The sequence below is a fragment of the Peromyscus leucopus genome, chromosome 2, assembly GCF_004664715.2.
Source record: "Peromyscus leucopus breed LL Stock chromosome 2, UCI_PerLeu_2.1, whole genome shotgun sequence".
Taxonomy (NCBI): Eukaryota; Metazoa; Chordata; class Mammalia; order Rodentia; family Cricetidae; genus Peromyscus; species Peromyscus leucopus.
The window spans coordinates 149,814,418-149,827,008 of NC_051064.1; the positions used below are offsets into that span (position 1 = coordinate 149,814,418).

Genomic DNA, 12,591 nt, shown 5'->3' on the forward strand with positions numbered 1-12,591 from the left:
AGAACATCACATCAAAAGCCTTGTGGTTCTGGTTTCTTTTTCCTAAACCTAAGTTATTAGAGAGTCATCCATGTTATGTTATTCCTTTCACTGCTGTCTATCCACTCTCCTGTTGATGACATCTGGGTTGCTTTTGGATCTGGAGATGGTAAGAACCACTGAAAACATTCATCAAAGCATTTGTTCCAACACAGCATCTCATTGTCTTAGGTAAGTACTTTGAATCAGGACTGCTAGATCATATGATAAACACTGATTTATTATATTTTCTTAACATATAGACTTATTTAAAAACAAAACAGAGCCAGGTTTGGTTTCAAGGTGCTATGGGTTTGTGAATTCATTTCCAGAAGCAAGCTGAGTTTTGGGTGCTCTGAATCTTCACCAGCCACTACCAGATTTCCTCTTTGTTTTGGCTTGAAAACAATGTGAACTGGTATCACATCATTGTGGTATTTAATTTCCCTGGTGACCAATTTTAGTGAACACCTTTCATCTACTCTGTGTATCTTTAAATGTCTATTCCAATCTCTGGCCTGTTTTAATACTGGCACTTTGTATTACTGAGGTCTAAGAGTTCTTTGGGCATTACACATGCTATCCTATGAAACACATTCTCTGCTCAGGCTCCTCGTGCCCTGGATACCATGATCCTGTCTTTTAAAAAACGTTGACTTTTTACAGAGTGTAGCAGATCCCCTTCCTAACCCATCGCACAAATGTTTGTTTTTTCTCAAGTGTCACAATTCTACAACATAAATTTATGTCTACAGCCCATCTTGAATAACATGCACAGTCTAGGGTGGAGACCAGGTGTCCTCTTTTTACATGTGGGTATCCAGGGGTATGGTTACAGTTAGAGGTTCCTTCATTGAAACTGCCTTTGCACCTGCCAAAGATAATTGACCAAGTCAATTCTTGGACTCTCAAATCTGTCCCATTGATCTCCATGTCTACTCTTCTGCAATACCACTGTCTTGATTGCTAGAGATGTTTACAAGTCTGGAAACCAGGCAAATGAATCTTCTAGCTTTATTTTCAAAAGTAACTTGGTTTTCCTAAGTCCTCTGTGTTTCAATATAAACTTCACAATCAGCCAGCTAAATTTTGAAGAGAATGACACTGAATTCATGTGACACAGTGTTTCCCTTTGACTCAGATGTCAAAGTTCTCTCTGAGGTAGCATCCAGTGCAGAGGTCACAGTCAAACACATTTTCTTTAAAGTGTTTGAAGTACAGGATGCTACTATAAGCAATACTGGTTTCAAATCTTCATCTCAGTTGACATACACCCTGTCAAAATCAAATATTAACATAGGTGTTTTTTTTTCTTTCTTTGGATAAATTGCCTAGTTTTTCATAATTATAGTTTTTGCAAATAAAGGTTAAATTTTGGAACTATATTAACTCTCTGAAACTTCAAACCATGGGTTGTTTTCAACAATTAGAATGTGTACAGGGGGCAAAAGCTCACTCTGATTGCCTAGGTTGACAAAATCCAGACTTCAGAGTTTCCACTGTCTGTTAGAGGTGCACTCTCTTGTGGTGCTAATGGGAACCTGTCACCTCACACAGGTAACAGCTATAGACACAGTGTGTACAGTCAACAGCTAGGAGGAGATGTGCTCCACCCCAATACCCCTCCCAGCATTGCTCTGCAGTTGCAGTAATAGGATCTCAGTCTAGAAACAGACGTGGGGGCTCAACACCTGAATTTGCAGAGAACTCTCCATTTCATCCTTTCAAGAGTTCCAAAGAGGGAGCTGTTAACACCTTTTCCCCCACCAACAGACCGACATGAAAGGTCTCGACTACAGACAACCAAATAACCAACCAACAAACACACAGCAGTGTTCATAAAGGAAAAAAAAAAAAAATAAAGGCCCTTGTTTAGCAAAAGGCCACACTACATACACCAAGTTTCTGGTACAATGACTGACATATGGAGAAACAAGACGACAGATCAAATAAAACATAGGCTTAAAATGTATTTCTGCATGTGACTGGTTTTGTCCATCCTGCAATTACATGAGCTGACTATGGTCCTCAGCTGCATCTGTAGTGGCATCTGCAAGGACTTGTTCAAAGTTCATTATAGCCTCCATTATGGAAGCCTTCACTACTGACCACGCTTGTATTTTTACCTGGTGCCTAGAAACTGATGTCTTTACTATAAGGCAGTGGAGCTCTATCTCAAGCGCACATCTTATATGTATGTAACTTTTAACAGAGGAGAAAGTCTCGAGCACTCCACTGCCATTCAATCAAACTCAAGGCAAGTGATTGCCGAGTTCCCAATTATGCTCAACCTTAAATCACTGTTTGCACTGACTGCAGACCCAGCCCTGCAGGGAGTTGTGCAAAAGCATGTATTTGGCAAGCTTTCAAACCACAGCAACAAAACATGTGCTGAGGAAAATGATTCAAAACATTAAGAAAGCAGTCATTTATTTTAGAAGGCCTGTTCACGTGAGACAATAAGCTGCTTCCCAGAATAGACGCCATCCATCAGGAAACCCTACAGCCCCAGCACACACTGGCTGGAATGTGCCTCAACTATCATGGGGCCTTGGTGAATATTTATCATCCACATGCATCCAACATTGATAAGCAAGATGGGTACATGCCTATAATGGTGCACAGCCAAGTCCAGATGACCTCATGGAGCCTAGACATACCTGAGTTTCCACATAAGCCTGTGGACACAGAGAAAGAGGACAGTTGGAGTGCCTTGGTGCTGGGCTGACATCACCCATTTCTGTTTTAAAAAAAACTATGTTGAAAAAGACAGGCTATGGCTTTGCATTAACCAAGGGGCTCCTGGGAGGTCTACATGACAAGAGGCCATAGGTATGTCTAGAAATCAGGCTATTAAGCCAGCCAAGCTAAGCCTGTGAAAATGACAGTGACCCCACTGAGACACAGCTGGGAAAAGCCCTTCCCAGTACCTTTCCCGAACAGCCCCCAGAAAGCCATCACTACCATCTTCAGAGGCCAACTACATGCCAATCCTAAGCCAATCCCACCACCTGCCACCTCCTGTGAACTTCAACCTGTCTGCCTGCAACAGACAACAACCAGTAAAACCAGAGGAATGGTAGCAGACGGACCTTGTTAAAGAGCATGGTGATTGGCTCTCTCAATCAAGGCATACAAGAAGTTTAACAAGTATTTAATTTCCTCAACCAATTTTAGGAAACAAGCCTCTGGAATCCCTGCTCGCTTAAGGTTACAATGTCACAAGTTGCAGGTGTTTTTAGACTCCTCTAAACATGTCACTTCAAAGATGAGACGAATTACAGGCTAGTAGTCATGCAGACATCCCTGTGAGTACCTTAGCCATGAAAAGAAAGGTTAGAAGAACCTGGGCCTTGTGTGGATAGGAAGCTCTTCTAAGGCTGGGAAAAGAGAATGATGGTGAGTGGGAACTTCCCATGGCCAACATTCAAAGCCCATCAAATATAAGCAGCACATCATTTCCTCAGGACTGATCAGTGGACTTGGAAGTGATGACTTCCAAACAATTAAATAACTACTGTTCGTCAGACATCAAATTTACTGTACACACTAGATTCTAAGGATGTATGTAAGAAAGTCAAGTAACCTTTCCATCCCAGGATCACTGACCACCAGCAGCCAGCATGCGCAAGAATATGGTTACTACAGTCTGTTAACTAAGCCACCTCATTAACTTCAGACACCACCAAAGCGAGGTCCATTCCGAAGTGACAGAATTGGATGGCATGCAGTGACAGCTTTCCCAGTAAGAGGAGATTCACTAGCAACTAGGATACCAGAGGTCGATGGACCCAAACTCTCCTCCCCATCCCTTGCTGATCTTAATCACATCTACCCAGTAAACCACGTGCAGCTGCTCTTCCATAAAGACCCAGCAAACAGTGAGTGGTCAACAGCCTCATCTAGTCCCTCCACTGGCGTACATAGCACCCAGAGTGGGAAGAAACAGGCCAGTTGCTTCGTTCCCACCTTGTTCATTCCAAGTCCAACCTGGTTCCCAGTTGGGCAGTTACACAACCAGGTAATTAAGGCACCTATACCTCCGTGGCATTAGGCTCCAAACAGGAGAAACTCTTGGTAAACTAGTCTAATAAACTGACACTCCATTAAAAGCAACCCAAGTCCTCCTGTTACAAGGCTTAATCCCTGAGTTTCAGTTCAAAAGAAAAAGTCCATTTCATCAAAAATTAACTGAGAAGTCACTGTCTCCATTTGTACAACCCAACCACTGCAAAAACACTCTGATAAAGATAGTGGCAAAGTCACCAATGGAAAGTCACACAGGGGAGCATTTGTTCAGCAGACAGGTTCCCTGAGTTCCACAAACCAGTCCCCAACTAGCATGTTCAAGACCAGAGTCAGTGTTTCAACAATTTGGAGAGGCACGGTATTCCAAGACTGAGTTGGAAATGTAATTCTTTTCTTACCTAAGGAAATTTTGTGCAAAAGGTCCAACTAGCTACAAGAGCACCCTCACTTTTCTAAGTATCAACAGCTGTCCATATTTTCTCCCCAGATCTGGTAGTGTGGTATTTGGAATGTAATTGACCCCCTTAAGCTCATAGGGAGTAGCACTATTAGGAAGTGTGGCTTTGTTGGAGTAGGTATTGCCTTGTTGGAGGAAGTGTGTCACTGTGGGAGTGGGCTTTTGAAGTCTCATATATGCCCAACCCATGTCTAGTACCACAGTCCACTTCTGTTGCCTTCTGATCAAGATACAGCCACCACCACATCTGTCTGCACAGCACCATGCTCCCCAACATAATGAATTAAACCTCTGAAACTGTAAGCTACCACCTCAATTAAATGTTTTCCTTTAGAAGAGTTGCTGTGGTCATGGTGTCTCTTCACAGCAACAGAAATCCTAAGGTAGTCAGGAGAGAAACCAAGGAAGCCAAATGCTGCTAGCTGAGGTTTAGATTTCTAGAAATACTTGTATCTCAACAGATCTGTTTCCAAGCCACAGAGTGACTGCTGAACCTGGAAAGGGTCTTTATCATACTCAGCAGAAATGACATCTGCTTCTCTCAGAAGTGGCCCTGTAGTGACAGGCCATGTTAGCTTCCGGGGGGCCAGGAAGCTAACCTAGCAAGTTCATACTGTGGACAGAAACCACATTAGCTCTCCATCCCCCAGGGGGAGGGGGGAGGAGTAGAGCTTCCACATGAGCAAGAGACATCAGGATGCCCTGTGAGGAGCGATCTGTACCAGATGACAGTCTCCTCCCACACAAGCTCCTCTCCTATATCCACTTGTTCAATGCCTATGTGTTCACTCAAGGCACTTACTTGATTGCTAGGTACACAGTGGAGGGGGCAGACCTGAGAGCTGGTGCGGTGGGGAGACAAGGGCTGAAATATGGAGACAATTGCTTGACTTATAAATGCTACAGAGAAAACAAAACAATCATATGAATGATGCAGACTGCATATGTCAGGATCATCAGGTCCAAGGAGACTATCCTTGGAATGAGCTCTGGCTGGTACAAAGGCGCCAGCACACACAAAAGGGGGAGGGTTGATGGGAAAGTGTCCCAGGTAGACAAAACAGAAAATTCCTAATAGAACTTGTCTGATGTGTTCCAGGTTTGGGCAGCCTTGGTAACTAGAAGGCAGAGAGAGCAAATGATGGGAGAATGACAAGGCAAGCCAAAGGTACTCCAAGTAAATGACTGCTACTCTCAATTCTGGATAGACACCATGACTGCTGCACAGGGAGGCAATTGAGGCAGAAAGTCCAAGTAGGAAATGGGAACAGCAGTCTAAAGGAAGAGAAGGAGGCCTGGTCCCAAGTGGAGATGTAGAATCTGATCCACGTTAAAAGAACCAACAGATAGATCAGATGTTTGAGATGGAGAAAGGCAAAATCAGGGCTACTCAAGAATTCTGGCTTTAACTAATGAGTTTCTATAAGCCACTTATGTTCTAGGAGACAGAGCATACATAACCCAGGCTGGTTTCCAATTAGCACTCTCCCTGACTCAGTCTCCCCAGTGCTGGGATTACAGTATGCTCCAGCCCACCTGACTCTTCATCATCATACTCTTCCATGCTCTTCTCATCAACACCGACTTCAGCTCTCCACAGCTTTTAACACTGGCTACCAGAACAGCAAAATGCAGACTCAAGTGCATCACATACAACACTACCAGACCCTGCCATGCCACCCTCTCCTCCCACCATTCCCTGCCTTAGTCAAGAGCCTGGCTCTGAACCCCTCCACCAGCAGTGCTCACAAAACAACTTTAGCTTCCTCTCACCAGGCTTTTTAAAGCAGGTACTTTCTCTAGCTTGAGTTTGTCACTGTTTAAAATGTTGTGCTAGTTAGCAGTAATTATGTAAATGCAAGCAGCCATTTCTATTTTTAAAAGGGAACCCCATTTAGCATTCTTACATCCTGAGATGTTTAAAATAGCTAGTCCAGTGGTGCCTTCACTTTATTCAAACTGTTTGTGGGTTTAAATACAGGTTCAGCAGAAACCAAAGCAAGCCAAACATTTGCTTTCTATTAAATGTCTAAATCAGAGGATTAAAAAACAAACTATTTTACATTTGACAGTAAGCGGCCATCGGATCAGCACCATAGAAGCACACTGACTGCCAGGCAGTGCTGACATTGGAGAAGGAATCAACTTAGGAAAGGAAGGATGGCTTTCTTTAAACTCCTCAAAAAGTAGGAAAATACATTTGAGCAAATCTTTAAATTATAGCATCTTCCAAAGAACCCACAAAGCCTTTCTTCTTCCCAAACCTAATGCTTTTTAAAGGCAGCTTTTGCCCCTTAATTCCACATGAAATATTCAGTACAGCATAATTAAATTTTATTCCATGCTATTTTTACTAGGTTCACTGAAATAGAGGGTGCTCACATCTTTAAAACAAACTTCCCAGCAACTCAGCTTGCACAGTGAATAGCTGGCTCTCAAAACTGAACTTAAAATGCAAAACCTACTTTAAAGGACTCTGCCAGTGCAGGGTAGTCACGGGTATTGAAAAGGCAGGCTCAATCCTATGTCCCACCAACCTTCACACAAGCAATCAACCCAGCTTTGTTTGCCTAATTGTCTTTGCCACAAGGCACCAGGCAGCTCAGATCTTCTTTTCCAACTAGAGTCTCTGTTCACTTTCTGGTCTCTCCATGGTGGGAAAGGAGACAGAATGCAAACAAGTACCTTAGAGAAACCTGTGGTTTGAGTATTTAGATAACTGGGCCTTTCACTAGTCAGGGAGTAGGCCTGATGGCTTGGATTTTTTATACAAACTGAAATCATAATGTCTCTTCTAGTTAGGCTACAGAGTCCAACACAAGAGAAAGGGGAGTGTAAAGTTTCTCAAATGGTGAACAGGAAAGCTCACTATCCAAAGGAAGCCAAGCACTGTTGCCTTTCACCATGACCTCAGGAGGAAAATATATCACTGTAATGTAAAACTCCCCCAGGAATGCACATGACAGTAACATCTGCACCCTGATTCTACCAGCCTGACATTGTCCCTGTTGATGAGATTACAGAGTTCAAAGTCTATCCTCTTCACTCCAGCCAGACTGTTCCATGTCCTGTAATTTCCTAAAAGCGCTACAGCTGAAGAGGGCAAGCAAATCAACAACCAAGATCTGCACAACAAACATCAGAAATTGTAAGGACAGCCTCCGGGAATCGACTCTGGACAGCTCTCCAGAACTTCATGGGTGCGAGACTACAAAAGACAACACTCCAGACACATTTTCAGCTTTAATGAGGCTGTTAGGCTTTCAAAGGATCAAAACATCTCAATCCACTCATTTGTCTTTGTAGATCCAGCCACCTTTGCTACTGACTAAAAAGAAAAGTAGGTCTTTGTGGTGTATACCTTTAATCCCAGCACTCTGGAAGTAGAGGCAGGTGGATCGCTGAGTTCAAGGCTTGGTCTATATGTCAAATTCCAGCCTCGCCAGAGGTATATAGAACGACACTGTCTCAAAATAAATAAGCAAGCAAGCAAAGCAACAGTGCCAGGCATGGTGGTACTCAGGAAGTAAAGGCAGGAGGAGCAGGAGGAGCAGGAATTAAACTATCCTCAGTTACACAGTAACTGGAACACTAGCTGGAGCTACATCTCCAAAGAGCACAACAGAAAAGCAACGGACCCCAAACTCACCGAAGTGGTGAATTGAGACTTGACAGCCTAGTATCTGTTGTTTCCACAACCATCAGTACAGGGGACTCTTCTGAGCTGTGATGTTCTTAGAAATGGACATCAACCAAAAGTAAAGAAGAGCAAGACATGTGACAACAATATTTAATTTTCATAGGACAGGAATGGGTAGGGCATTATAATTTACTAAAGCATGGCTGCCTCCATCATACATGCAAACTTTCTCTCTGGAGATGCTCTACTGTTTCCATCTGCATCCCAGTGTTTCTGTAAGAAGTTCTCCTAGCCTCTCAAGGACTGGCCCTTATCACATTTCTTTCAAATAGCTCAGTGGCACTTATTAAAAAAACAAAACAAAACAAAAAACAACAAAAACACTTGTATGTTGCACATCTCTACTTACAGGGTTTATCTCATGCAACCCAGGGATCACAGAGTAATTACACCATCATAGAAGCAGCCCATTACCCCAGACACCACCATGGTGCTGATGCAAGCAACACAGCCATTACTGCCCAAAGCACAAATGAGTACATGCTGCCTGATCCCCTAGTTTCTTCTGAAGACATGGGGTGGTGGGGTTTGCTAACTCAATCCTAACAATGTCAACTTCATAATAGTTAATGACGATATAGAATAAGGAAACTGTCTACTAGTCATCAAAGAATTATTCATAACCTGTGGTTGACATTTTGTGCAATCCAATAAACTTATCTGGGGTCAGAGAACAGAACAGCCACTATATTAAACATAGAGATCAGGCAGTGGTAGCATACACCTTTAATCCTAGCATTCGGAAGGCAGAGATCCGTTTGGATCTTTGTGAATTCAAGGCCACACTGGGAACAGAGCCAGGCATGGTGGTACACACCTTTAATACCAGCACTTAAGATCTCATGTCTTCGCTTGGGAAGGACACAGACCTTTAATCCCAGGAAGTAACATGGCAAGACACAGAAAGTTATATAACATTTGAGGAAACAGGAACTTGAGCTCTTAAGGCATGAGGACCAGGAACTAGAGGCTTTTAGCAGCAGTGCAGCTGAGATCCATTCAGGTGAGGACTCAGAGGCTTTCAGCCTGAGGAAACAAGATCAGCTGAGTAGTTGGTGAGGCGAGGTTAGCTGTGGCTTGTTTTGTTTCTCTGATCTTCCAGCTTTCACCCCAGTATCTGACTCCGGGTTTGTTGTTGGCTTTTTATTAATAAAACCGTTTAGCAATTCATCTTACAATAACTAGCCTAAGGTCACCAGGAGTCTCATCAATGTAAAGGGAACAGCAGCCTTTTCAAAGGCATAGCTGCAGGAGCCGTGGGCTGGGGATGCTGAGCTGCTTGTGAAATGACTGGGACCAGGGTCTGTGCTCTGTGGCCCTCAACCAGGTCAACCCTTGATCTTACATCATCTTGTTCATGAAAAAAGGACAAAGCTCTCCCTGCTCATTCCTCAGCATGAAGAAGCCAAGTGACATGTCATGTCACTTTCTTAAACGTAAAGTATGTGAACTGCAAGGAGTTTCCATGTATTTCCATACATGTATTAAAACTAGCTGGCAGACTGTGGATTTAGATGTTCATTAAAAGGAAAGGGTTTTAACTGATTTTACTCTTCTAAAGAAACATTTGGGGATTACTCATTTTGAAAATACGTACATTGCCTTCAATTTAAGTGTATGAGAAGCAGCTATGAGACTTTGAAAATGCAGAGCTGAATCACGATGCCACGGACCACCCTGTCTCTCCTTAGGTTGCACATATCAGTTAACTGTACCAATAGGAAAAATACTTAGGCATTAAGATGCTGGAAAATCGCAGAAAATGTTTCTAACATCAAATAGCCGGAGACATGGCATGAGGTCAAAACTGAAGGTGGCTTCGGGACAAGTGCCAGGTCTACAGTGGAACTCAAGGACCAGAGGCAACTATTTAGCAAAGTGCTAAGTGGGCAACTAAACCAAATCTGACCCACGTGAAGCGATATGAAGGGAACACATTTAAAAAAAAACCCAATGGTATCTAAGGGCTTACCAATTATGTGTAAACTCAGTCCTATCTTTGGAACTTTGCTGTCAAATACAAAGTTAGCCCAAAAATGAGAGTTGGGTTTTTTTTTTTTTTTTTTTTTTTTTTTTTTTTTTTTTGGTCTTTTGAGTACCAAGGGCAGGACTTGCTATTCAGTGAAGAAATATGCCTCTAGAAGCAATCTAGGAAAGTTCATCTGTTTGGCCCTTGAGTTCACCCCTTAGCATCATCCTCCAAGTTGTTCTCTTCCAGGTTTGAGACACAGTCTAACCTCCCTGTTTCACTGACAGACCCACACAAGGCAGAGCCACTTCCCCAGACCTGTGGCCATGCAGAGCTGAAGACAGATGTAGTGTCTCCTCTGCCTGACGCTGAAATCCAGAGTAACGGAATCTGGCCAGAGGACCTCAGTGAAAAAGCTGGCTCCAGAGAATACCAGAGGGACAAATAAGACCAACCCACCAAGCCTGGGCCAAGTAATGCCTGTAAGTCGCCCAAAGCTAGCAGGAGGCCTTTCCTTACCCCAGGAATTGACAGCAATGTCCATTCTGGAGAGGCAGGGTAAGGATGCATCCTGAGAAATCTGAATGCCAACATCTCAAACATTCATTCCTTATGCAGAGCATCACTCTCAACTTTAGTGAGACCACTGCTAAGTCAACTCCATGGCCAGGCTTAGTGGTAGGAAACTAGCAGGCACCAAATATAAGATGGCAAACTTCAAGTGGGTATAAATCAGCACCTGGGGACCTTCAAAATCAGAAGGAAAAGATGACTCAACAACCAATCGTAAGGCAGTGGCCCTTTACAGAGCTAGCCCAGGGCTCTTGGGTCAGAGTCCCTCTCTGCCTGATGTCCTCTGTGTACCAGCAGAGGGCACTAACTCACGGACTCACTCTTCAAAAGCATATGGCATGTCATTTAAACAGCGGGAACACTGAGAGCTAGATTTTGAATGAAGTGCTAAGTATGCAATTTTAACAGTGACTTTAAACAATCATCAGAAGTTTCACTGAACCCCACAAAACTTAAAGGTTCTCTCTCTCTCTCTCTCTCTCTCTCTCTCTCTCTCTCTCACACACACACACACACACACACACACACACACACACACAGGATCAGCACATGTAAACAGTAAGTCAGTGTGATCTTCAGACTGATGAAGACATTTCAAAATGCATGAAGAACTGCTCTTCCATGGCCCATGAGAGCTGTACCCTTGTCAGGAGCTTGTAGCTTCTTCCACATGCAAACAACAGGAGCACCAACCAAGAGAAACGAGTGGGTTTCTTAACTTGAGAAACCATTCTGTGATGAACTAGAAAGGAGATATTGCCCATAACAAAATTATAGTGCACTTTATTAAGCAGGATTAAAACATGATCTTGTTTGTACTTCAACCCTTCAAGAGTAAAGAGCATGTAGTTGTATTCACTATGCCCTGGGTTGCTGTTCTAAGCAAATTAAATTATTTAAAATACAACTTATCCCGAGAGGTTCTAAAATTCTATTTTAGTGAAAATGAAAAGTTCAACCTTGCATTTCTTGACTGCAACCAAGAATTTTCCTTACATCTATACCCTCTACCAGGATTTATTCACCCACACAATTCTAAGTAGGGGTCTGTGAGCTCTGCCTCATTAACCACTTTCTGCAATTACATTCTCACCTCAAAATTGACACGTCTTACACTTCCACAGGAAGGAAAGGTTGCATTCAAAATAACTCAGTGACTTGTCTAGTGCAAACAGCACCACACTACCAAAGGCTTTAGTCTCTTGGTTTGCTGTATGGCACAGAAAGGTCTGGCCTTTGCTTTACTTAAAAAGAACTGAGTGTGGTTTGAGCACAGGTACTAGATACTTCCAAAGTGAAATAAAACTCAGGCAAATTGGTTCTTTGTCATGGTTTTAGTTGACTCCTCCTGTGTGTAATAAGTAAAGTTTACAATGAAATGAACAAAACCTGACAGATACTCTACACTTGGAGAAATTTTATTTCTGCAGACTATTCATCACAAGCCAATGCTATAGACAAACTCACCTTGAGAACGGCCCACTTCACAGGAGACTGTCCCCTTGGGTCTTTGTTCAAGAGCAAAAACTCAAGGTTGGCAGGAGTAATATCAGGTACTGTGACCTCTGCCAATACACAAAAGGATAAAGAAGGCTTCTGGGTCAGGACTTCTTCTGTTACTCTCCACACCCGGCCATGCATGCTTAATAACTGCCCCTGGGTGCTCTGGGTGACATGTGAATATCACAGAGAGCACAAACTAAGCCAGTTTTGAGATTATTAAGTCCTAAATTCTCATGAGGCAGCTAAGCGTGTGTGGTCCACTGAGGGTCGAAATGTCCAAAGCCTCTTGTTAGCTCCATCCAGCTCCCAAGTGTCCTAGTCAATGCCTGCTCACTCTAGACA

The 12,591-nt window shown here is 43.1% G+C and overlaps 1 protein-coding gene across 12 annotated transcripts in view; it reads right to left on the reverse strand.

Annotated features, from left to right (window-relative positions):
- Camta1 (calmodulin binding transcription activator 1) overlaps positions 1-12,591 on the reverse strand; it is an 852,116-nt gene that overhangs the window by 742,808 nt on the left and 96,717 nt on the right. The gene's annotated exons all lie outside the window — the stretch shown is intronic.